The sequence below is a fragment of the Vulpes vulpes genome, chromosome 11, assembly GCF_048418805.1.
Source record: "Vulpes vulpes isolate BD-2025 chromosome 11, VulVul3, whole genome shotgun sequence".
Taxonomy (NCBI): domain Eukaryota; kingdom Metazoa; phylum Chordata; class Mammalia; order Carnivora; family Canidae; genus Vulpes; species Vulpes vulpes.
The window spans coordinates 25,384,105-25,408,016 of NC_132790.1; the positions used below are offsets into that span (position 1 = coordinate 25,384,105).

Genomic DNA, 23,912 nt, shown 5'->3' on the forward strand with positions numbered 1-23,912 from the left:
TGGGACTCAATCCCGGGTCTCCAGGATCAGGTCCTGGGCTGAAGGCGGCGCTAAACGGCGGCGCTAAACCGCTGAGCCACCTGGACTGCCCAAGGTACCTTTCAAAATATTCTTAAACAGTGTATGTTTGAAAGGCCTTTAACTTTGGTAAGATAATCAAAATACTCCAAGGTATCTTACTGCTGTAGTACAAGGTTAGATGACAGGAAGAACAATCAGATATAGATATAGATATCTACGTAGATATCTACATGTGATTGTAGTACTAATTTATGTATATATATAATTACTATATATACACTATAATTATTGAGCCAACTGCTATAATATCTCAGAGCTTAACAAAAAACTTCAATGTTGCTTCAGAATGTCTTATACTATAATTAAAAACCTAGCATGAGTTTTCAATCTGGTAAACTGCCTGCCACTTATTAGCTGAGGTATCTTAATTTAGTTATTTCTCCAAATTTGAATTTCTACTTACATGAAACAAAAACAATACCACTTCTCAGGGTTCTAATTAAGATTTAGAGATAATGTATTTATAACACCTAGAGGCAATGTCTAGTACGTGGTAGCTATTATCATCCTTTACCCTCTGTGGATATATTTCCAGTAAAAATATGTAGATGGAAATTTAAAACTCAAACACATGATGTTCCAAAAATAAAGGGATGTTTGGTAGTGTGGAAAATAAATACTCAGGTAATTTAATTTTTTATTTTCATCCAGATACTTTGGCATTGAATACACAAAACCTTTAAAAAAAAAAAAACCCAGATGACAATCAAAACCAAACTCAGCTATTTTTCTCTGAATCCCTAAGCAGAATTTCTTCCCTGTTCAGAAGATCCTCTAGTTACCTAGTAACCACCTGCCAGTCCCAAACTAAAGAAAATTGGCTCTGCACTGGGCTAATTACCCAACCAGTCTGAACAATCTAAAACGAAGTCTGGAATAAAGGGAATTGTCAGCCAGAATGTTAGTGAAATTATCCACAACAGGAGACCTGAGAATCCAAATACCACCGGGCAGTTATTTCCATGAGAATAAAATCACAATTTATGAGCCCTGCAAATTATACCATTATTAAAACAAATATCCCATTGAGGCTACAGCTATCAGATAAATGGCTTTATTGTCCCTATTGTTTCATCCACTGCAGCAAAGAGGTGCAAACTGAATGAGTGGTTACCAGAAGCAGCAATTTCTAGGAAATTACAATGCAGACCTCCATCTTAAAGTTCCCTTTGTATTGGGCTGTAAACGCTCTGAAGGAAGAGAGGAACAGAGAATCAAGTCTTCTCCACTGCCCCCAAACTCAAAGACCCTGACAATTTTACAAGCAGAACTCACCAGTTTCCCCCATGTTTTCCCATTTGTTTCCCCATCGCCCTGCCACCCTCAGTAAGCCATTTCCAGGTTTGCCCAGGAGGAAGAACCTGAACTAAGCAAATCTACTTTATTCACTCAGAAACGTTTAGACAATTCTCCAACCCAAATAAACACAAATAGAAAATGGCCCCCAGTTTCCCTAACTCCCACAGTACAAAATATCTCCAGCTACAGCAATGAGACTTAATAAAGAAAGTACAAAAACATGGAATTGGCTCCTCCCATTATTAGGGAAAAAAAATCCCTTTACAGTAATGGCTAGCATCATAAACTTCCAACTTCATTTCCAGACTTAAATGAGAAATCTGAGACTTTAGCTAACAGCTACCCTGGGCCAAACTGCATCAAGGAATGAGGAAGGCAAAAGTAATCCTTTCAGTAATAGCTCACTTGAACTCCACAAGTCTATACCAATTTTGGAAATGGAAGGAAGGAAACTAAGCATCACAGGGCACCTGCTATATGCCAACCACTGCACACTCATTATTTATAATCCTCACAATAACCCTCTAAGGCAGACTAGATATCCATTATTGACAGATGAGAATTTTAGGCTCAGAGAAATTAAATAACTTGTCCAAGGTCACACAGCTACTAACATAAGATTTGAATTTAAGTTTCTCTGACTATAATTCAAAGCACTTTTAACCTTTGTTTTTTGCTTTTTTGTACTATTAGTAAAACGTAATATATTTTTTTGAAAAAGAAAATCTGTTATATGTCATGTTTAATGCTGCCTGAGCCTTTTACAAAGTTCTAACAATGCAAGGCAGTCATGCAATGATGCATATGAACTAAGACTTCATCATACAATCCATTTTCAAATTCTCCTTTAGCCCTCAGAACAAATTTGTGTGGTATGATCTTTCCCAACTTTATATGTGAGAAAACTTTATGTGCGAGGCTCAGAGAGATTTTATGATTTGCCCGACACAGCAAGGATACTAAAACTCAGAACTCTGACTACAAACTCATTGCTCATGCAGCTTTATCACAATGCCAGACTTAAACATAGGCATCAGGAATTCAAAAATCTTCTGTGGAGTTCTTTGCTTATTTATGAAGAACATCTGTTCATAATTAATAGCATGTGAACACTGGGCATGGAGGAGGGAAGGATGGTAACCAAAAGCCCTTTAGGGCCTCAAGCTGCCCTGTTAAAAGCTCATTCAGTGGGAGAGGACAACAAGGTTTAAGGTGATAGAAAAGCATTTTGGAGCTCTGAACTCCTAAATGTATTCTAGACCACTAAATGAAAGCTGCACTGGTAATACTAACTTTCAATGACTGAGGGCTACTATGAGTCAGACACCATGCCAGGCTTTCCTATTCCTACCTTCTTTATGGTCTTTTTTTTTTTTTTTTAAATTCATGAGAGACACAGAGAGAGAGAGAGGCAGGGACACAGGCAGTGGGAGAAGCAGGCTCCATGCAGGGAGCCCGATGTGGGACTCGATCCTAGGACTCCAGGATCACACCCTGGGCTTGAAAGGCAAGAGCTCAACCGCTGAGCCACCTGGGCGTCCCTCTTTTTGACAAGTGGAAGGGCTCCTATTTTACAGATTAGTAAATTAGGCTGAGAGATGATATGACTTGTCCAAAGATGCCCAACTAGTACAGTGGCAGCTGAATCCTGATTGGTTTGACTTCTAGACCATCTTAAAACTATAGAACAGAAAGCAGATCACTGGTTGCCTGGATGGGGAATCAGGGAGAACAGGAGGAAGGGACTGCATAAGGGTGCCAGGAAACTTTGGGGAAGTGATGGATATATTCATATCTGAATTGTAGTGATGGTTTCACAGGTATATACATATGTCAAAACTATATTAAATTTCTGTCATTTGCTGTCAATTTTACCTCAATAAAAGATAAAGCTATTTAGGAGGGAAAAATATATACTGCTCTTTTAGTGACTACCGACCACTTTTTACTAACCAGAATATCTACCCTTAAATTATGTCTGATCACAGGCAAGCCAAGCCAAGGAAATCTTTCCCTGAGCAATTTAGTTTGAGACTATGTAAACTATTAGTAAAATATCACTGTGAAAGAAAGTTTTTTTTTTTTTTTTTTTTTTTTTTATTTATTTATGATAGTCACAGAGAGAGAGAGAGAGGCAGAGACACAGGCGGAGGGAGAAGCAGGCTCCATGCACCAGGAGCCTGATGTGGGATTCGATCCCGGGTCTCCAGGATCGCGCCCTGGGCCAAAGGCAGGCGCCAAACCGCTGCGCCACCCAGGGATCCCGAAAGAAAGTTTTAAGTACCTAAGAGTAACAGATTTTTCCCACTCTACAGCACCTCATAATACATTTCCATATAAATTAAATATTAATTGCAAAACATAGCCTGGTAATAGGATAAAGAATGAAGGCTTTGGCATTACCCAACCTGGACTAAACTCATCTTTGATTCTTACAAGTAAATCTAGTCAGGCTGCTAATCTCTACACAGTTCCTCACTAATAAAATGAAAGTAATAATAACAATCTATCATTTATTAAAATTAACAACACCAAACTAAAAACACTTTATCTGATTATCACATTTAATCCTAACAATAAGTTACAGTAATCCTATACTGTAACTACTACTATATTCCCATCTCAAAGATGGATAAAATGAGTTATAGAAAGATTAAGTAACTGAAGGTCACAAAGCCAGTAAATGCCAGAACTGGGATTTAAACTCACCTTACAAAATTATTCAGAGCAATAAATTTGAAGAAGTAAAATACTATTAGTGTTAGTACAATATAAATGACAGAAAGCCCCTTTTATTCTTTAAACCAAGGTTCTCTACGAAAGTCTATTGTATTAAAAGGAAAAAGATTTTAAATATTCTACAAATTAAACTTTTAAAACTAAGGCTAGTGGTGTCCACTTTACCCAATATTATCCCTACTTCCCAGTCTACAAAGTAACTACTATTTTTCTCTGCCTTACTAATGAGAAAATGCAATTCTGAAATGTTAAATAAACTCCAAAGTGACACAAATATAAGTCTTCTGACAAGAAATGGAGCTCTTTCCACTTGGCTTGTTGCCATCCAAGGCACTCAGGACCACACTCAATATTTTTTCAGAGACCACACCTTAAACATCTTAAGCAGTATCTTCCATAATATCAAAGAACCAGGGATCCCTGGGTGGCGCAGCGGTTTAGTGCCTGCCTTTGGCCCAAGACGCGATCCTGGAGACCTGGGATTGAGTCCCACGTCGGGCTCCCTGCATGGAGCCTGCTTCTCCCTCTGTCTGTGTCTCTGCCTCTCTCTCTCTCTCTGTGTGACTATCATAAATAAATAAAATTTAAAAAACAAAACAAAACAAAAGAACCAAAGTTTCGTGAACTCTAGACTTAGAACTCTTTGCCCTAATTCATGATGCCAATAGTGTTAATACTTAAAAAAATGACATCTACGTACTAATATACCCATTCTTTTTCTCACTTATTTCTGGACTGGCTAAGAAAACTGATGCTCCAATCTGTCAAAACACTATTATCATTGAATAAGAAACAAAAACCGGGATAATATTTGTACAGAACTTTTATGAAGTTCTTCCTCATGTATTAAATCCTTGCAACTTTCAAAGGTAGATATAGACATGATTATTTTACTTTATAGGAGAAAAAACTGAAATTCAGAGTGCTTAAACAACTTTCCCCAATTCAGAGAGCTAGTTAGTGGCTGAGCCGGAGTTCAAATCTAGATCTTCTGACTCGACATCCAGAATCTTCCACACAGCAGACCTAGTCTTCTTTCAGAAATAAGCTCAGGTGTCTACTCCTCCAAGAACTCCTCCCTGAAAAAGGTACTAACACCTTCCGCTTTGCTAGTTATTTTACAGCATCTATAAGACACTGAATGTATTTGTTTATACCTTTTCCCTTGCTCCAGGGAGCCTCTTGGAGGCAGAGATCACGTACTACTCATCTCTGTGTATTATCAGAACCTACCTAGCACATGGGGAGCCTGAGTGGCTCAAATGGTTAAGCGTCTGACTCATAATCTCAGTACAGGTCTTTTTTTTTTTTTCTTTTTTATGATCTTATTTAGTCATGAGAGACACAGAGAGAGAGGGGGCGGGGGCAGAGACACACAGGCAGAGGGAGAAGCAGGCTCCAGGCAGGGAGCCTGATGTGGGACTTGATCTTGGGACTCCAGGATCAGGCCCTGGGCCGAAGGCAGGCACACATTGAGCCACCCAGGCGTCCTCCGTTTAGGTCTTGATCTCAGGGTCATTAGTTCAACCCCTACGTTGGGCTCCACACTGGGTGGAGAACCTACATGGAAAGGAAAAGGGAAAGGAAGGGAGAAAGGAAAGGAGAAAGGAGAAAGGAGAAAGGAGAAAGGAAAAAGAAAGGAAAGGAGAAAGGAAAAAGGAAAGGAAAGGAGTAAGAAAAGTAGAAAGGAGAAAGGAAAGGAAAGGAGAAAGAAGGGAAGGGGGAAGGAGAAAGGGAAGGGAAGGGAAGGAAAGGAAAGGAAAGGAAAAGGAAGGGAAGGAAAAGGAAGGGAAGGGGGAGGGGAGGGGAAGGGAGGGGAAGGGAGGGGAGGGGAGGGGAAGGGAGGGGAGGGGAGGGGAAGGGAGGGGAAGAGATCCTACCTAGTACAGAGCATGACACTCATGTTAATTAAATAAATACAACCATAAATGATTATTGTTATCTTCTACTAAGACTCTAGTTAGCAAAACCTCTTTTGGGAGCCATAATTTAAATTACTTGTCAGGAACCACTAAGGGCTTAACAAGGCAGTCATAAAACTCAACATTTCCTAAAGTCTCAGTCATTCTACCACCATAATTGATAACTCAAATCCTGTATTTAGGGCCAAAAAATCAAATGCACAAGCTGAGTACTGATAAAATTTAGTTTTGTACCATTTGTTTTGTGTTATCTAAAAGTTAAAGTTGACCAAAAAGTTAATAAAGAGGAAACCTGGAAGCACAGAAAAGAACTAAGAGTTAGAAAGGCAATAAAAAAGGTCCCAAACTTCTTCATTTACCAATATAACCTTCACTCATTTCAAGTGAGATTCTAGGATCTGTCACAAATCAAGTTTTGAGTATCTACATGTTTATTGCATACACAGCTCCAGTGACCCAACTATGGGCAAAGAATAGAGGAAAGCTGCATGACAGCGGACTAAAGTATAGTAGAGACAACACAAGGTGGGGGGTCGTTGGCAATGGCCACAACATAAAAGCTTATGTTCATTCTCCCCTCAGAACTGATGTTCCAGGCTGTTTAAACATGCTGGCAGGAAGGTAAAATAACGCTCAGTACTACAACTTGCCTAACCTACCTCCTCCATTCTCCCCTGCCCAATCACAGTAAAAAACCAGAATCATTATGCAACATTACTTAGCAGTGTTTTCTTCTGCATCTTTTTCTTCTGCAAATTCTCCAGGCTATGGGTAGGAAGACTAAATACACATACAGAACCACTTTTATGCACAGGTAGGCACAGTTCTTTAAAGGTCATTTCATACCTTTCCTTCACCACAAAGTGGTAAAAAATAAGTACCAAGCCCAATGATTTTCTAACATCCAGAGAAACCTATGAAACTGCTCAACTCTATAGCATTTTGGTTTTACTCAGCCAAGGAAAAATCAACTGCATTCATGCTGGCTTTCAAAACAGTACTGTTAGTAAAGGTATAACAAAATCATCTCCTTCCTCAGTAAGAAATAAGTAAAGCCTGGAAACACAATCATACAAATAAATAAAAATATACCATCTTATATTGAATGAAGGCAGTAATACCATACTGAAATAGTATCTTTGTAGTCTTTATAACCATGCCAAAAAAAGAGAACTAGTTTCAGTTTCACTAAAGAATGTTCCTGATGAAGCCACAAAAATAATTTATTAATCTCAATTATTACATCTTTTTAATATTCTGTGATGAAACAGGAAGTACGCATAAAGATCCTCTCCTGCATACTAAAGTACAAGAATTGTCTCAAAAACACTAAAGCACTTGTGCAATTAAGTTTCAGGCTGAACTAGCAGCTTTTTCCATGAAACACCATTTTTACTTGAAAGAACAACTAACAGACAAACTATGATTATTCAGACTTCAATGTTCAGCAGACATTTTTTCAAAAATAAACAATGTGAGTCTCAGGGCATGGAAAACAACTGTCATTATTTCTTGCCAATGATAAAAATTTGAGCTTTGAAGAAAGAATTAGAAAAGATTTGTCTGGGCAGCCCGGATGGCTCAGTGGTTTAGCGCCGCCTTCAGCCCAGGACCTGACCCTGGAGACCCAGGATGGAATCCCACGTTGGGCTCCCTGCATGGAGCCTGCCTCTCCTTCTGCCTGTGTCTCTGCCTCTCTCTCTCTCTCTCTCTCTCTCTCTGTGTGTCTCTCATGAATAAATAAAATCTCTAAAAAAATAATAATAATAAACCTTTAAAAAAAAGATTTGTCAGGATCCCTGGGTGGCGCAGCGGTTTGGTGCCTGCCTTTAGCCCAGGGCGTGATCCTGGAGACCCGGGATGGAGTCCCACGTCGGGCTCTCGGTGCATGGAGCCTGCTTCTCCTTCTGCCTCTCTCTCTCTCTCTCTCTCCATGTGACTATCATAAATAAAAAAATAAAAAATAAAAAATAAAAAAATAAAAAAAGATTTGTCTGATAAGATTGGTGGTAATATTGACAAATGAGATTTTTTAGACATTATATAATAGAATACGTCAACATTGAGAAGATCTGCATAACTCAGTAACCCAATATTTTCCAAATGACCAATGCATGATGCTACAAAATCACACACAGGTAGAAGATCTATTCAAAGTACAAAACAGATTAATAGAGTTTAACTTAACACAGTAAGAAAAGCTCACCGATATAGTTTTAGATTCTATAACATAGTGGACCTTCAAGAAATTAACAGCTGTCAAGTTTTGGTGTAGTATCAAAAAAGAATATCCACAATTATCTAAAAGAGCGATAAATTCCTTCCTTTTCCAGCCACATATCTATGTGGATATCTACGTGGATTTTCTTTATAAACTACATACAAAACAACCAATTGCAAAATACTGAAGGTAGAAACAGAAATATACCCAGTCAGGTGTCAACTATACTCCAATTAAAATAAATATAAATCTATCTATATCCAGACAGTAAAAGGATCTGGAAAAATGTAAAATACTCTTCTAATAGTTCTGACTTGGGATAACATATTTTCATTAAAATATGCTAATATTTAATAGATTTGATATTTTTAAATAAGTTAATACTTTTTAAATTTCAGTTTGTTTGTTTGTTTAGTAATCTTCACACCTACTGTGGGGCTTAAACACACAACAGCCCCAAGATGAAGAGTAGCATGCTCTTCTGAGTGAGCCAAGTGTCTGCAGTTTTAATCTTTAATACAGCAAATATTGATAGATATAACCCACATATGAATGCTCTTTGTCGTCGTAATTAGTAAGAGTAAAGATATAAAATGTTTGAGAACTGCTAATATACCAATGAGCAAAAATAACCTATTGCTACACACAAGAACATAAATAAATCAAAGTTGAGTGCAAAAAGCCAGTCATACCTTACGAAAGTTTATAAGCAGGCAAAAATAATCTGTGGTATTAGAAGTCAGAATACTGGTTATGTTGGAGGAAGGGGTAATGTTCCCTTTCTTGATCTGAGTGCTGGTGATACTTTTGGTGCATTTTTTTCTACATAGGCTACATATATCTCAGCACAATTTTTTTTAATTCCAGTATAATTAACATGCAGTGTTATATTAGTTTCAGGTGTACAATATAGTGATTCAACAATTCTATACAGTACTTAATACGCATCATAATAAATGTACTCTCAATCCTCTTCATGTGTTTCACCCACACCAACCTCCCCTTAATACAACTTTTTTTAAATTTATATGTTTTATATAAACATACACACATAGACAACTTACCTGAGGCTCATCTACAGAAGTTTTGTTAGCACTGGTTGAAGTGGAACTGGGCATGTCTCGTCTTTTTTTCTTTTTTTTAAACAGTTCCTTGGGTGATTTGAATGTGTACCCAAATACTACTCATCTAAGTAGATTGAAAAATACTGATCTCAGAGTTTAAAACCAGGGAAGACTTCAGAGCAAGGCAGATCAGGTTTTTAATACAAGCTTCTCTTTTCTCACTATGTAACCAAATATAAGCTACTTTATCCCTACAAGCCTCAGTTGCTCAGTTTCCTCTTCTATAAAATAGGTGCAATACCCTATACAGGATAAATGTGATTATTAAATTATATAATGGAGAGAAAATACCCAGTATGTTACCTACTAGAGATACTCAAGTTTTAGGCCCCTTTTGTCTTTGCATCTTTATCCCCTCCTAGTCCTAGGCCAGTCAAATTTACCCTCTTGAGTCTTGATTTCTTCATCCTTAAAGAAAATAATGCAACATGACATACCTATACACTATAGGTAAAGTAAAATGCTATAAATATGTTTGCAGAAGATGGAGATTTTTACTAAATTCAAAATAAAAGGAGGACACATTAAAAAAACTAGGATATGCAGGGCACCTGGATGGTCCAGTCAGTCAGGCGTCCGGTTCTTGGTTTCACCTTAGTTCACTGATTTCAGGGTGGTGAGACCGAGCCCCACATTGGGCTCTTCATTCAGTGCAAAGTCCACTGGAGATTCTCTCTCTCCCTCTCTCTCTGCCCCTCCCCCTTTCCCCACTCCCAACTCACAAAAGCACAAGCTCTCTAAAATAAACAAATAAGAGCAGCCCCATGGTGCAGCAGTTTAGTGCCACCTACAGCCCGGGTGTAATCCAGGAAACCTGGGATCGAGTCCCATGTCAGGCTCCCTGCATGGAGCCTGCTTCTCCCTCGGCCTGTGTCTCTGCCTCTCTCTCTCTAAATAAATAAATAAATCTTTAAAAATAAATAAATAAATAAATAAATAAATAAATAAATAAATAAATAAATAATTTTAAAAAAGAAAACTAAGATATGTGAAAAAATGACAAAACAAAGGCTAGAAAATATGAGTATCAGCAGAAACTGTCAAGCTTGAAGAACATAATCAAAAACAAATCAAGGGATGCCCGGGTGGTTCAGCAGTTGGGTGCCTGCCTTCGGCTCAGGTCATGACCCCAGGATCTGGGATCAAGTCCCACATCAGGTTCCCTGAAAGGAGCCTACTTCTCCCTCTGCCTATGTCTCCGCCTCTCTCTCTCAGTCTGTGTCTCTCATGAATAAATAAATTTTTAATAAAAAAAAAAGTCAAATCAAGACCATAATCTTGAATCAGCCAGGGACTGAAATTTACTATAAAAAAATATATCAGGGGATCCCTGGGTGGCTCAGCAGTTTGGCGCCTGCCTTTGGCCCAGGGCGCAGTCCTGGTGTCCCGGGATCGAGTCCCACATCGGGCTCCCGGCATGGAGCCTGCTTCTCCCTCCTCCTGTGTCTCTGCCTCTCTCTCTATCATAAATAAATAAATAAATAAATAAATAAATAAATAAATAAATAAACAAACAAACAAACAAACAAATAATAAAATGTCCATATCTGGGGTGCCTGGGTGGCTCAGTCAGTTAAGCATCTAACTCTTGATTTTGGCTCAGTCTCAATCCCAGGGTCGTGGGATCAGGCTCCTCAATCGGCAGAGAGTCTGCTAGAGATTCTCTCTCTGGCCCCATGTCCCTCACCCCCCAACATACACACTCTTAGCATGCGCATGCTCTCTCTCTCAAATAAATAAATATGGGCACCTGGATGGCTCAGTCAGTTAAGTGTCTGCCCTCAAAATTAGTTAAGCATCTGCCTTCGGCTCAGGTCATGATCCTGGGGTTCTTGAGATGGAGCCCTCTCCCTCTGCCCCTCTACCAAGCTTGTGCCCGCTCTCCTTCTCTCTCTCTCTCAGGTAAATAAAATCTTTAAAATAAAATAACATAACATGAAATAAATTTTTTAAATGTCCGTATCTAAGAAAAAGCACACTCTATATCATCATAAAAATAGGCATATTCTGAAAGGACCTAGGTATCTGCTTAAATAGAGGGAGGAGGAAGAGTTGTATTGGAGCTTTATAAACCAAAGTGTTCTTACAATATCTTCATACAGTGATCAATGGCCCATTTAATAAAAGGTTAAGCTTTTATTTTTTAAGATTTTATTTATTTATTCATGAGCGACAGAGAGAGAGGTGGGGGGGCAGAGACACAGGCAGAGGGAGAAGCAGGCCCCATGCAGGGAGCCCGAGGTGGAACTCAATCCCAGGTCTCCAGGATCACACCCTGGGCTGCAGGCAGCACCAAAACACTGCGCCACCAGAGCTGCCCTAAAAGATTAAACTTTTAGATAAACAAAGTAGTAAATTGACAAAGAAGTTTCTGTATAATTGTTCTCTACACTAAAGATATGCACAATTTCCCAAGGCACTAAATTTTATAATAAATAAGAAATATGAACTTGCTTTAATCTTTGATCTTTAACATTCTACAACTTAAAGTTTGATTTCTGATAGCCTGTGAGTTAAGAATGAGAGATGAGGAGCAGGATGAAGATGGGGAGGAAAAGGAAAAGAAGAAGTAATAGACTGCATGTGATCCATAAGCCTAAAATATTTTTTACTGAAAGCAACTGCCAACTCCTAAATATACCCTCTTGCTGTCTTCTACTTCTGAACCTTGTGCTATACACCATTATTGTTACCAAGCCCTTTATCAATCCAATTAAATTCTAAATTCCATTCTAAATAAATTTTAAAAATCACATCTGAAAAATACATATCACCTCACTCCTTATTAGAATATCATACTACTGTTTTGTCATCTATCCTTACTAGGTTCAGTTCAAAAACTAATCACTCACTACTTGTGATGCACCCTCCAGGAACTAAAACTATAAAAATGACTAGGAAACAGTCCCTGCCACCAAGAAACTTCGAGTTAACTGAAGAAGCAGACAAAAATAGTTAATTTACCTAACAGAACAGAAGCATGTACCAGATGACCCCAGGAACAAAATGGGGGCACTTTATGGCAACCTTAAGGGTTCTGAAAGGTTTCTTAGGAGAGATGACCCAACCCAGAGGGATGAATAAAAAGAAAAATGCCATGAACAAAGGTGTGAAATTGCAAGGTATCTGTAGGAACTACATGCTACTCAGTATTACCAGTCATAGAAGAGTATAGGTAGGAGAACTACATAGGGATAGGTCACAAAGGCCTAATAGTCATGCTAAGAAGCTTAGACTTTAGAGCCTTGCTAAAGGGATTTAGGCAAGAGAATGATGTGAATATACACATCTATTGGGTACATGTTCTAGCTGCTGAGTGAAAGACTGGTTTACTAGATGGGTGATACAGAAACCAGTTAGGAACCCATTGTACTTGTCCAGGTGAGATAAGGGTCTGAACTAAGGTGGTTTAGTAGGAAAGGGGATGTGAATTCCAGAAAACACTTAGAAAGATTTCTTTTTGGCTATGAAAGATAAAGGAGAAGAAAAGACTATGGGCACAAGAATATGTAATGGGAAAAAGACAGTATCTTCAACAAATGGTATTGGAAAAACTGAACAATTACATGCAAAAGAATGAAACTGGACCGTTTTCTTATACCATACACAAAAATAAACTCAAAATGGATATGGACTTACATGTGAGACCTGAAACCATAAAAATCCTAAAAGAAAGCACAGGTAGTAATTTCTCTGACATCAGTCATAGTGAGATTTTTCTAGAAATGTCTCCTGAGGCAAGGAAATAAAAGCAAAAATAAACTATTAGGACTAAATCAAAATAAAAAGCTTCTACACAACAAAGGGAACAACAAAACTAAAAGACAACCTACTGAAGGAGAAATAACATATCTAATAATCAGTACCAAAATATATAAAGAACTCATACAACACCAAAAAAATAATAATAATCCAATTTAAAAACAGACATTTCCCCAAAGAAGACATACAGATGGCCAAAAAACACATGAAAAGATGCTCAACATCACTAATCATCAGGGAAATGGACATCAAAACTACAATGAGGGATGCCTGGGTGGCTCAGCAGTTGAGTGTCTGCCTTCAGCCCAGGGTGTTACCTGGGGTCTGGGGATTGAGTCCTCATCAGGGATGGGGTCTGGGGATCGAGTCCCTATCTGGGGATCAAGTCTCATATCAGGCTCCCTGTAGGGAGCTTCTCCCTCTATGTCTCCGCCTCTCTCTCTGTTTCTCTCATGAATAAAATCTTTAAAAAAATAAAATAAAAACCACAATGAGATATCACCTCACACCTATCAGAATGGCTAAAATCTAAAACACAAGAAACAACAAGTGTTGGTGAGGATGTGGAGAAAAACTGTTGGTGGGAATGCAAACTATGGAAAACAGTATATGGAGATTCCTCAAAAAGTTAAAAACAGAACTACCCTACTATCCAGTAATTTACCCAAAGAATACAAGAACAAATTTACTACCATGTATTCAAAAGGATACATGCAGCTCTATGTTTACAGTAGCATTAGTTACAATAGCCAAATTATGGAGGCAGCCCAAGGGTCCATCAACAGACGAATGGATAAAGAAAATGTGGTATATATGTGATATATATACACCATGGAATATTACTCAGCCATATAAAAGAATCAAATCTTGCCATCTGCAACATGGATGGATCTACAGGGTATAATGTTAAGTGAAATAAATCAGAGAAAGACAAATACCATGATTCCACTCACATGTGGAATTTAAGAAACAAAACAAAGAAAGAAAAAAGAGATAAACCAAAAAACAGACTCTTAACTATAGAAAAAGATGATGATTAACAGAAGGGAGATGGGGGGGGGGGGACACCAGTAAAACAGGTGAGGGGATTAAGAGCACACCTAGGATGAGTACTGAGTAATGTATAGAGTTGTTGAATCGCTGTATATACACAGGAAACCAATCACTGTATGTTAACCATACTGTAATTAATTTTTTTAAAAAAAGACTAATAGCACAGATTCATTAGCCAGTATGACTGAAGTGCATTTAAGTTACAAAACTACAGGAAGAGAGGATTTTAACTTTTTGTGTGGGAGGGGGTACAGAATGGAAGAAGTTAAAAGTAGACAGGGAAAATGAGCTCTGTTTTAGATCTACTGAATCTAAGGAATATCTAATTGGATGTATGTAGATGGCCAGAAGCCAGGGAGATTTACAAATCTGGAGATCAGGAGAGAGCTCCAAGCTGGAGATATTTCATCAGCACACAGGTAGAAGTTAAAGCCAATAGAATGGGCAAGACTACTTAAAGAAGAATCTTAAGTCCAGTGAGCCAAGGAGTCAACCCTAAGGAGTACCAACATTTACTAAAAAAGCAAAAATAAAGATTTCTTCTTAAATACCAGCTAGTTTCAGTAGATTCAAAAATTTCTTCCTGCTAAACAACAAACTGGGATAATCAAAACCATAAAACGTGTTCATTAGTACAGCTTACCTAATGAACAAAGTAAAGATTAAGAAATTTGGTAGGAGAGGGCTTTCCAGGTAAGTGCCATAGCATACAGAAAGAACAGGAGCGTGACTATACTATCTATACTATAGTTATGTTTGAGGATTTGTTTATTTGGTCTTACAGTAGGTATACATGCTAGAAAGACCTTAGAAGAGGTGCAAACTAAAGCCTACAAGAAGACTGGGAGGGAACAATCAAGGAAGATATGGTCTGACTTCATGAACCATTCTTAAGCTCTTCTTCCACAACACATCCAAATCTCCTTCAAGTCTCAGCTCAAGCATTAATCCCTCCTAGCAACTCTCTCTTCCCTGCTCCCCAGGCAGATCAGGCCACACCAACCTCCATCCCCCCATACCCCTTGTTTGTGCCCCCACTGTAGCATTCGTCCTACTGTGCTAAGCAACGCAATGTGTCGCATGTCTGCCTCCCCAATAACTGACTATAAACTTCTTAAGAGCAGGGAATTTGGGGATCCCTGGGTGGTTCAGCGGCTTAGTGCCTGCCTTTGGCCCAGGGTGTGATCTTGGAGTCCCGGGATCAAGTCCCACATCAGGCTCCCTGCATGGAGCCTGCTTCTCCCTCTGCCTGGGTCTTTGCCTCTCTCTCTGTGTCTCTCATGAATAAATAAATAAAATATTTTTTTTAAAAAAAAGCAGGGAATTTTAATTTTTGTATCCCATATTGCCAGCACTCCCTATCATCTAATAATCATTCAATGTGTATTTGTTGAACAGATCTCTTAAATGTATCTGACACAAACAAGACTACTAACTCTTTTGCCTTGGAATGTATTGCAGCTGTGGATTTATGTTCTTTGTTTTGCTTTATTTATGATAATATTAAGATAAATGTATATTCCAAATGTAAAATGATTGTGAGGAGATACAGCCAAGGAAACACTGAATAACAAAAGTACAGCCTAAGGGGAAAAATTAAACAATTCATAAGTAAAATAAAAATAATAGCAGTCATAGCTACCATATTAAGCACCAATTATACATATGCCACTCAGGGTTCCAGGTTCTCTGTCCTTATCTCCTTTAACCCGTACAACAAATCAACAATGGAGTATTATCTCCCTTTTACATATGCATAGATAATTTATCTCACTATACTACTCTGTCTTAGTAATAAGTTACAAGTAGAAAATTGAGTTTTGTCAGGATAATGAAGAGCAAACACTACACTGCATTCTCCACTTCAATATAGCCTCAATTATTTCATTTTGAGCTAGCCAGCACAGTAACAGTGGAACCAAGTCCCATAAATTCACTAAGAGAAAGTCCTCTACACCTTCCCTGTCCCACTATATCCAACAATCTTCAAGTTTCAAGGGAGAAATTGTGAACTGTCCATATACTCCCTTCCCCAAGAAGAACCCTTCAGAAAAACAATAAACCAAATATAACAAGCTTTTCACCTCTGTGTAGGGATTTCAATTTTGTAAACTAGGAGGGAAAAAACCCTAAGATTTATATAATCCTTTAGAGCTTAAAAAGTATTTTCACATTTATTATCTCATTTGAAATCCATTTTACAGATAAGTAAACTGAAGCTCCAAAAGAGTATTAATGAATTTGGATTTCACATCTCTTAAACAAAAAATTCTCGGTGGTTAGGTTGCTGAATTCCAATATGTATAAGTGAGGACTTCCTACTCATGGTACTCTCTGTACATCAGATGACAGACTCTCCTGTACAGTCAGGGTCAGGAAAGGATCAATGTACTAAGTAGTCTTTCTTGCAAAAAGAAAGAAGCACAAAAATTCTGACCAAAAGAATTAAGTGACTTATTAAAATATGAAATGTAGTGCTAAGGTGATAAACAAAAAACTAGTATCTAATAAATAAAGAACTGCCAGTGAGATAGAAACTCTAAATGCTGTTTCAAAGCTCACAAAGGCGGGATCCCTGGGTGGCGCAGCGGTTTGGCGCCTGCCTTTGGCCCAGGGCGCGATTCTGGAGACCCGGGATGGAATCCCACGTCGGGCTCCCGGTGCATGGAGCCTGCTTCTCCCTCTTCCTATGTCTCTGCCCCATTCTCTCTCTCTCTCTGTGACTACCATAAATTTTTTAAAAATTAATTAATTAATTAATTAAAAAAAAAGCTCACAAAGGCTGCTATTAACCCCTCTCATTCCTTTTTTTTTTTTTAATTTTTTTTTTATTATTATTTATTTATGATAGTCACAGAGAGAGAGAGAGAGGCAGAGACATAGGCAGAGGGAGAAGCAGGCTCCATGCGCCAGGAGCCCGGAGCCCGATGTGGGATTCGATCCCGGGTCTCCAGGATTGCGCCCTGGGCCAAAGGCAGGAGCCGAACCGCTGCACCACCCAGGGATCCCCCCCTCTCATTCCTATATCCAAGTACAACTGGTCCACATCTGGATAATCTGATCAGCCATAAATGCAAACTTGCTTCCTTCTTGCTATCTAGACTACCTGTGTGTGTGTTGTATTTATATTTCTTGCTATCTCAACTACCTGTGTGTGGGGGGGGGGGGGGTAGTCTAGATATATATGTGTGTGTGTGTGTGTGTGTGTATACACACATATTTTTTACTTACATATAAATAAGAAGTACTGCCAGATAAATGGAATTAGACAATAAATTTGCTTCCTTTTACTTTTTGTAATTTCCAATTTCTACCGTGTGCATGTTATTTTAATGCTAGAAGAAAAACGCTCTTTTAAAGTTAAAAAGTAATTAAAAATAAAAAATAAAAAAATAAAGTTAAAAATAAGAATAATCAATAAAAACAAAGCAAGTCACAGAAGAATACTTACACTATGATTCTATTTATATAAATTGCAAAGATAAAAAATATATTGTTTAGGATATGCACTTGTTTGGTAAAACTATAAAGACAAGAAAGGGAATGATGCATACAAAATTTGAGAAAGCTGTTACTTATGAGGAAGAGAGGAGAGACATTCAATCACACAGGGAATCACAAGAAGCTTTAAAGATACTACAAATTTTCTTTATAAGAGGAGTAGGAAAAACACAGATCTTCAATTTGTTCCATTCCTTAAAAATGTATGTTATAACGCACCTTTATATATATGGTTTATTTCACAACTTAAAAAGATACAAACATGGTTGAGAAATCAGAATTTGGGAGCTATAACCCAGACTCTTCCACTTACTGTGTAACCTTAAGCCAGTCATTTCAACTCTCAGAGCAGTATTTCTTCTTATTCTATAGATGAGAAAGCTAACAGCTAAAACATATGTTGAGTACTTTACTGATTAAAGTTCCTAGACAACAAATATGCAAATATGTACAAACATGCAAATATGCAGATAAACTGTGAGATGATAATACAAAGTAATCCGTCTTTAATAAATTATAGGACACTATACTACCAAGAACTCAACAGTAGGACACACAAGGCTATTCACATTCTAGTATCTTCCTACTTCATAGTAATGGCAGCAATATTTTTTAATGTGTACTATGTAACCAACCTGTGTTAAATACCTTACATGGATTATTTTGTTAAATCCTCAAAACAGGGCAACCTGGGTGGCTCATCAGTTTAGCGCCGCCTTCAGCCCAGGGCATGACCCCAGGGTCCCTGCATGGAGCCTGCTTCTCCCTCTGCCTGTGTCTCTGTCTCTCTCTCTCTCTCTGTGTGTGTGTGTGTGTGTGTGTGTGTGTCTCACAAATAAGTAAATAATTCTTAAATAAATAAATAAATAAATAAAAACAAATCCTCAAAACAACCCTATGAAATTATTCTCTCATGCCCACTTTACAGATTAGACCATTGTGCCCAAGGTCACACAACCAGCAGTGAAAGGTGCACCTACTTGAAAATCCATACCTTTAACAACCACATTAGTTAAGCTTCACTTCTCTTACTACATCTAAATCACTATCTCGCCCAACAATGAAAACTCCTTGACAACTGTTTTTTGTTTATTTTCATTTCCCCTGGCATTTAGCATGTAATAAGAAATAAATATTGAACAAATAGTTCATATATGTACAGTGTTCTTGGGGCATAAAGTTATCTCATGACATGAACTGATTTGTTTCCCTTGACAGCCTTGTAAAGCATAAGTTTTTGTTTGTTTTGCCATCTTAATCATATTTAAATGTGCAATTTAGGAGAAATAAGTACATTCACAATGTTGTGCAACCATTAACCCTAAATATGAAAGGTTGTAATGACTATTGAAATCACTCAGCTATCAAGGGGTGGAATGGGGGATTTGAACTCAGGACTCTTCACCCATAAATTCACAGCCATTCATTCTACCAAGGGGTCTGTCTACCAGTACCTCCATCTGCTCCTTCCTTCTTACCAGAATATCAGAAGAATCAAACACTTTATATACATTTCCACTGTAAAAGTGCCCACAGCTGTGAGGAGGGAAAATATCCACCAAGACATTTCTCTCAGGCTTGCTTTCAAAAGCTATAGTTTTAATATAAATATCTCACCTGTAGCTCAAGCCTGCAGATCTACAAAAGCAATGTCTGGACCCCAGAGTAAAGTTATGAGGAGAAATGCTTGCATTAGTTAAATTATGCTCATCAAATTACAGATAACTACTCAAACCTGGTTTTTATCTTAATAGAGCTTCCTTATAACAAAACACTTTGAAGGATAAGGCCAATCTGCCATTATTCTGTCCATTTTGGAACTAAAAAAAAAAAGAAAAAAAATTCCTAAATACTGAGCTAAACATTTTTATGTGCTCAACTGTCAAAGCCAAAGAAAATGGTTTGTTTATGAGCTGAACTCTGAAGCTTGAACAAAAACAGAATCATTTGATCCTGTTGATGCCAATTTTATCTGCTTTACATCCCTCCCCATGTTTTCTCAGTCTGAGCTCTAATCAACAACCACTTCATGTTTAACATATCATAGTTAATGCAATTAAGTGCAGAAAATTGTTTCCCTAAAGCTGTTTCCCTCAGTAATACCCCTCTCTACCTTCCACCATCACCATTCTGCCATAAAAATGAGCATATCATTGAAGCTTTAAATAAAATTGCTGATGAATAGATGGAGACATTGTTGCTGCAGTTAAATGTAATGTGCCTACATCAACACCAACCCTTAAAAAATAAAATAAAAATGATTCTATATGCTTTATTTATCCATATCTGACAGAATTCTGACCACTTGAATTCCTTCAGAAGAAAATTCAATCTATAGAAATATAGTCCAATTATTTTAAATCTTATCAAATAATGCCAAAAGAGAATCAAATGAAAAACTCCATCAATACCAAACCATTTCACCAATGAATATTTATGACATTTCCATATTTCCTGTCTTCTCTCTGTTTACATAAAGCGGTGGTGCCAAGATTCATCTCAGGATTATTAGCCTGCAATACAATGATGGGCCTAATTGCCTTGCAAACCAGGACACCAATAAATGGAGTCTTCAGACAATCAATTTTAAGAGGAGGAAAAAAAAAAAGGCCTAACCTCTTTCTACATACATGCACGTTGCCTGACTAGGAAATAAATTCAGCCTCATATTTTTCAGGTTCATTCATGGGTTCTCAAGCAAGGAATGCTCCCTTAAATACCTCAAACTTATCAAATCTATTTAATTCCAAATTCCAGGACTAATTTTTAAATGCACCAAGGGGAGGGTGGAAAGGAGAAGGCAGAGACATCATATAGAAAGATATATATCACATTCCAGTTTTATCTTCTCCACCTTTAGTCCAAGAGATTTTTTTCCCCAAAACTTTCTTTTTATGATAAATGAATAGAAAACACCCTCCCCCTGATTAATTCTACTTTAACTGAAGCCCCTCTTAACTTTACCCTTCAGGTTGATTTACTTCCAAAACACGATACTAATATAAATGAAACTAAAAAGACTGAACTAACAGCTTAAAATGTCGTCTAGGAAGGAGAATCTTTAATGTACCTTCTCTGTCCCCTGCAAAGTTCCTTCTGATTATTGTCCCTCCCCCAACCACAACCTCCAGAGCTGTCCATTTAAGTCCAACCCCTTACCCTCTTATGTCTCTTGGAGGACATCAGAATCTTTCCTAACATCATCCAACCCACCTCTTCCCAGCCCTGCTCACTGCCCCATTCCATCCTCCCTGCCCCGTCCATACCTACAACTCCAGGTCTCTCCTTAAAAAGCCTCTTTGCCACCTTACCATCAGCAACCACCTCTCCAGTCCTACCAGTTCATCTAAGACACTGCTTCTCCAAAATATCCTCTGCCACCTTGGCCAAGGGACATTTTCTTCAAGATGCCATCTCCCTACCTTGTTCACCACCTGCCACTATTCTTTCAGTGAGTCTAGCCCAGCAGCATCTTCTGAGCCCTCTGCCTCGACGCTGCACCCAGGGAGCCACCATGCCTTTCCGGTGGTTCTAAAATCACCCTAAATCCCATCCCTTGTGCCCCCCTCTAATTTCAATCTCTGCCTGCCCATTTTGGGCCTAACTTCTAATTTATCCCCCCCCCCTCCTGCCAGCTCAACCATCACACTCCTCTCATTGAAAAGTCCCACCCCAACCAGTTCCTATTCCAATTCCCATAAGCACTCCCCAGAAAAACCCCAAATTCTACCTCCTTTACTCTCCTAAACTACACTATTCCATAAGTCTCCACAAATTCCACCACTCAGAGATGGCAAGTGCCCACTTCCAGCTAAGGTCTCAACCCATGCCAAGCCCCTACCACCTCCATCAGTCTGCCTTAGGTCCACCCCAAATTCCACCCTCGAGAATTAACACCCCTCCCCCAGGGTCCTATCCAACCCTGCAATCCCACTGTCTATTGAAATCATCCCCCTACCCTGCACCCCTGGCTGGATCCCAAGCTGTCAACTGCTCCAAGCCAACCCCAAATCCATCACCCTCTTTCAGTCCCCTCCCCCATTAAAAGCCATCCCACTCCACTCTCATCATCCATCTCGCCCAAAACCACCCCAAATTCCACCCCGACCTCCCAACCTCACACTCCTGTCCCATATCGGGTCAATCGCTCTTAAAAGTCCCCTTCCCTTGGCGCCCCCCCACCCACCCACCCTGCAACCTGCTTGGGTCCCACCCTCACCCCACCCCCAGCCCCGCGCCAGGACAAGTCTCCCCGGCCAACCCGCCGTTCCATCGCGACCTCAACCCCCTTCCCCCAACCCACGCGGGGTCTCCACAGCCCCCACTCTCATTCTCCGTAAGTATCACCGGCCCAGGCTCCGGGAGAGCGGACCAGGGGAGGTGGCGGGGGTGGGGGGGTGGGGGGAGGTCTCACCGGCTAGCCGCTGCAGGCGAAAACGACGGCGGAGGCGGCGATGCCCTTGTCTTCTCTGGAGGCTACAGCGGCGACGCTCTCGCTCCCTCGCCCGTGTCCAGTAAGGTGGCGGATGGCGCGCAGGGAACCGGAGCCTCCTCCTCAGACTCGGCTCTGAATCCTCTGCAGTAGCCGACCGAGAGCCCGACGGGTGGGGGGAGGGGACGTTCGGCTGCGGGCGAGGGAGGAGGAGGCGGAGGGAGGGGGCGGGGGACCGCTAAGAAGGGCGGGGAAGGAGGAGCCTGCGCGGCGCCGCGACACGTCCCACAGCCTCAGCGCGCCGAGACCACAACTCCCGGCATGCCTTGCTCCGGCCCCCGCGTGGCCTGCGCGGCCTACGCTGCCAGCCTCGCGCCTTCTGTGGAGGGGCCAAACGCTCCCCGGTTACGGACGATGTAGCGAAGTCCACCCTCCGCCGTCCGCTTTTATCAACTCAAAAACCGCTTGAGAGGAAGGTGAGGTCGCCCCGTGCCCTCTTCTCCAAGTAGCGATGTTTGCGGCGTCTCCAGCCTCTTTACACGCACACCGCGACCGCCGCCGCCCCCCGCAGCTGGACCACATTTCCCAGCATGCTCCACAGTCTCCCGCCCTCCTTCCGGACCCTTCTCAGACGCGGTACTACAGTTCCCAGGGGGTGTGGTGCCTGTGAAATGCTGGGAGATGCAGTTCTTGGTTCCTCCTCCATGTTAAGAAAAAGAAGTGAAAGAGAGGAAAAAGGATAGGAATATGCCAATCCACTGAGGATAGGCCTAGGGGGGATAGATCACCCGAGTCTGTATTCTCTTCGCCATCACCGTTGCCACTATCGCACCAGAGCTGATGTACCAGCTTCCTCCTCGTCTCCCTGCAAATCAGAGGATGTTTTGGCAACTGAAATCCAAATGTCAAAAGATACTTTTTGACCCAGCTCCATTACTTTCAATTCTTTACCTTAAAAAGAGAATGAAACATTTTGGAAAAGGAATCCCTGGGTGGCTCAGCGGTTGAGCGTCTGCCTTCGACTCAGGGCTTGATCCCGGGATCAAGTCCAATATTGGGCTCCTTGCATGGAGCCTGCTTCTCCTGTCTCTGCCTCTATCTGTGTCTCTCATGAATAAGTAAATAAAATGTTAAAAAAAAAAAAAAGTTTTTTTGAAAAGTTGAATGCACAAGCTGGTTATCTGAGGTTGTGGATTACAGGGGTAATGTAAATGTTCATCAAAAAGAGCTAGTTAAATTGTAATACAAACAACAAAGTAGTAAGCAGCTATTAAAATGATATAGATCTATTTGTTGATATGAAAAGCTATTCATAACTTACTCTCGAGGGAAACAAATTGGTTACAGAACAGCATGTTTATAATGGTACAATTTGTGATATTTGAAACGATATTCTATAAGCACAGATTTCAGGAAAGAGGTTCCCCAAAATATTATTAGTGATTATCTTGGAAGAAAGGGTGTCAGATACCAAGTAATTTTTATTTTCTTATTGCCTGAATTGTTTAACAAGAGCACATAGTTTTTTTTTAAATTATAAGACTTTTTCAAAAAAATGTAATTTCCAGGCAGCCCAGGTGGCTCAGCGATTTAGGGCCACCTTCCGCCCAGGGCATGATCCTGGAGTCCAGGGATGGAGTCCCACATTGAGCTCCCTGCGTGGAGCCTGCTTCTCCCTCTGCCTGTGTCTCTGCCTCTCTCTCTCTCTCTCTCTCTCTCTCTCTCTCTGTGTCTCTCATGAATAAATAAATAAGATCTTAAAAAAAAAAAAAGTAATA

The 23,912-nt window shown here is 39.8% G+C and overlaps 1 protein-coding gene across 11 annotated transcripts in view; it reads right to left on the reverse strand.

Moving 5' to 3' along the window:
* FAM168A (family with sequence similarity 168 member A) overlaps window positions 1–23,237 on the reverse strand; it is a 193,398-nt gene extending 170,161 nt beyond the window's left edge. For 3 of the 11 annotated variants that reach the window (XM_072727376.1, XM_072727371.1, XM_072727380.1), the window contains exon 1: window positions 22,117–22,707. The gene's annotated coding sequence lies outside the window, so the exon portion shown is untranslated. Of the gene's footprint in view, window positions 1–22,116 lie in introns of all 11 variants that reach the window. The other 8 variants (XM_072727377.1, XM_072727368.1, XM_072727370.1 and 5 more) reach the window with 7 other exon arrangements.
* Window positions 23,238–23,912: the final 675 nt, after the last annotated feature.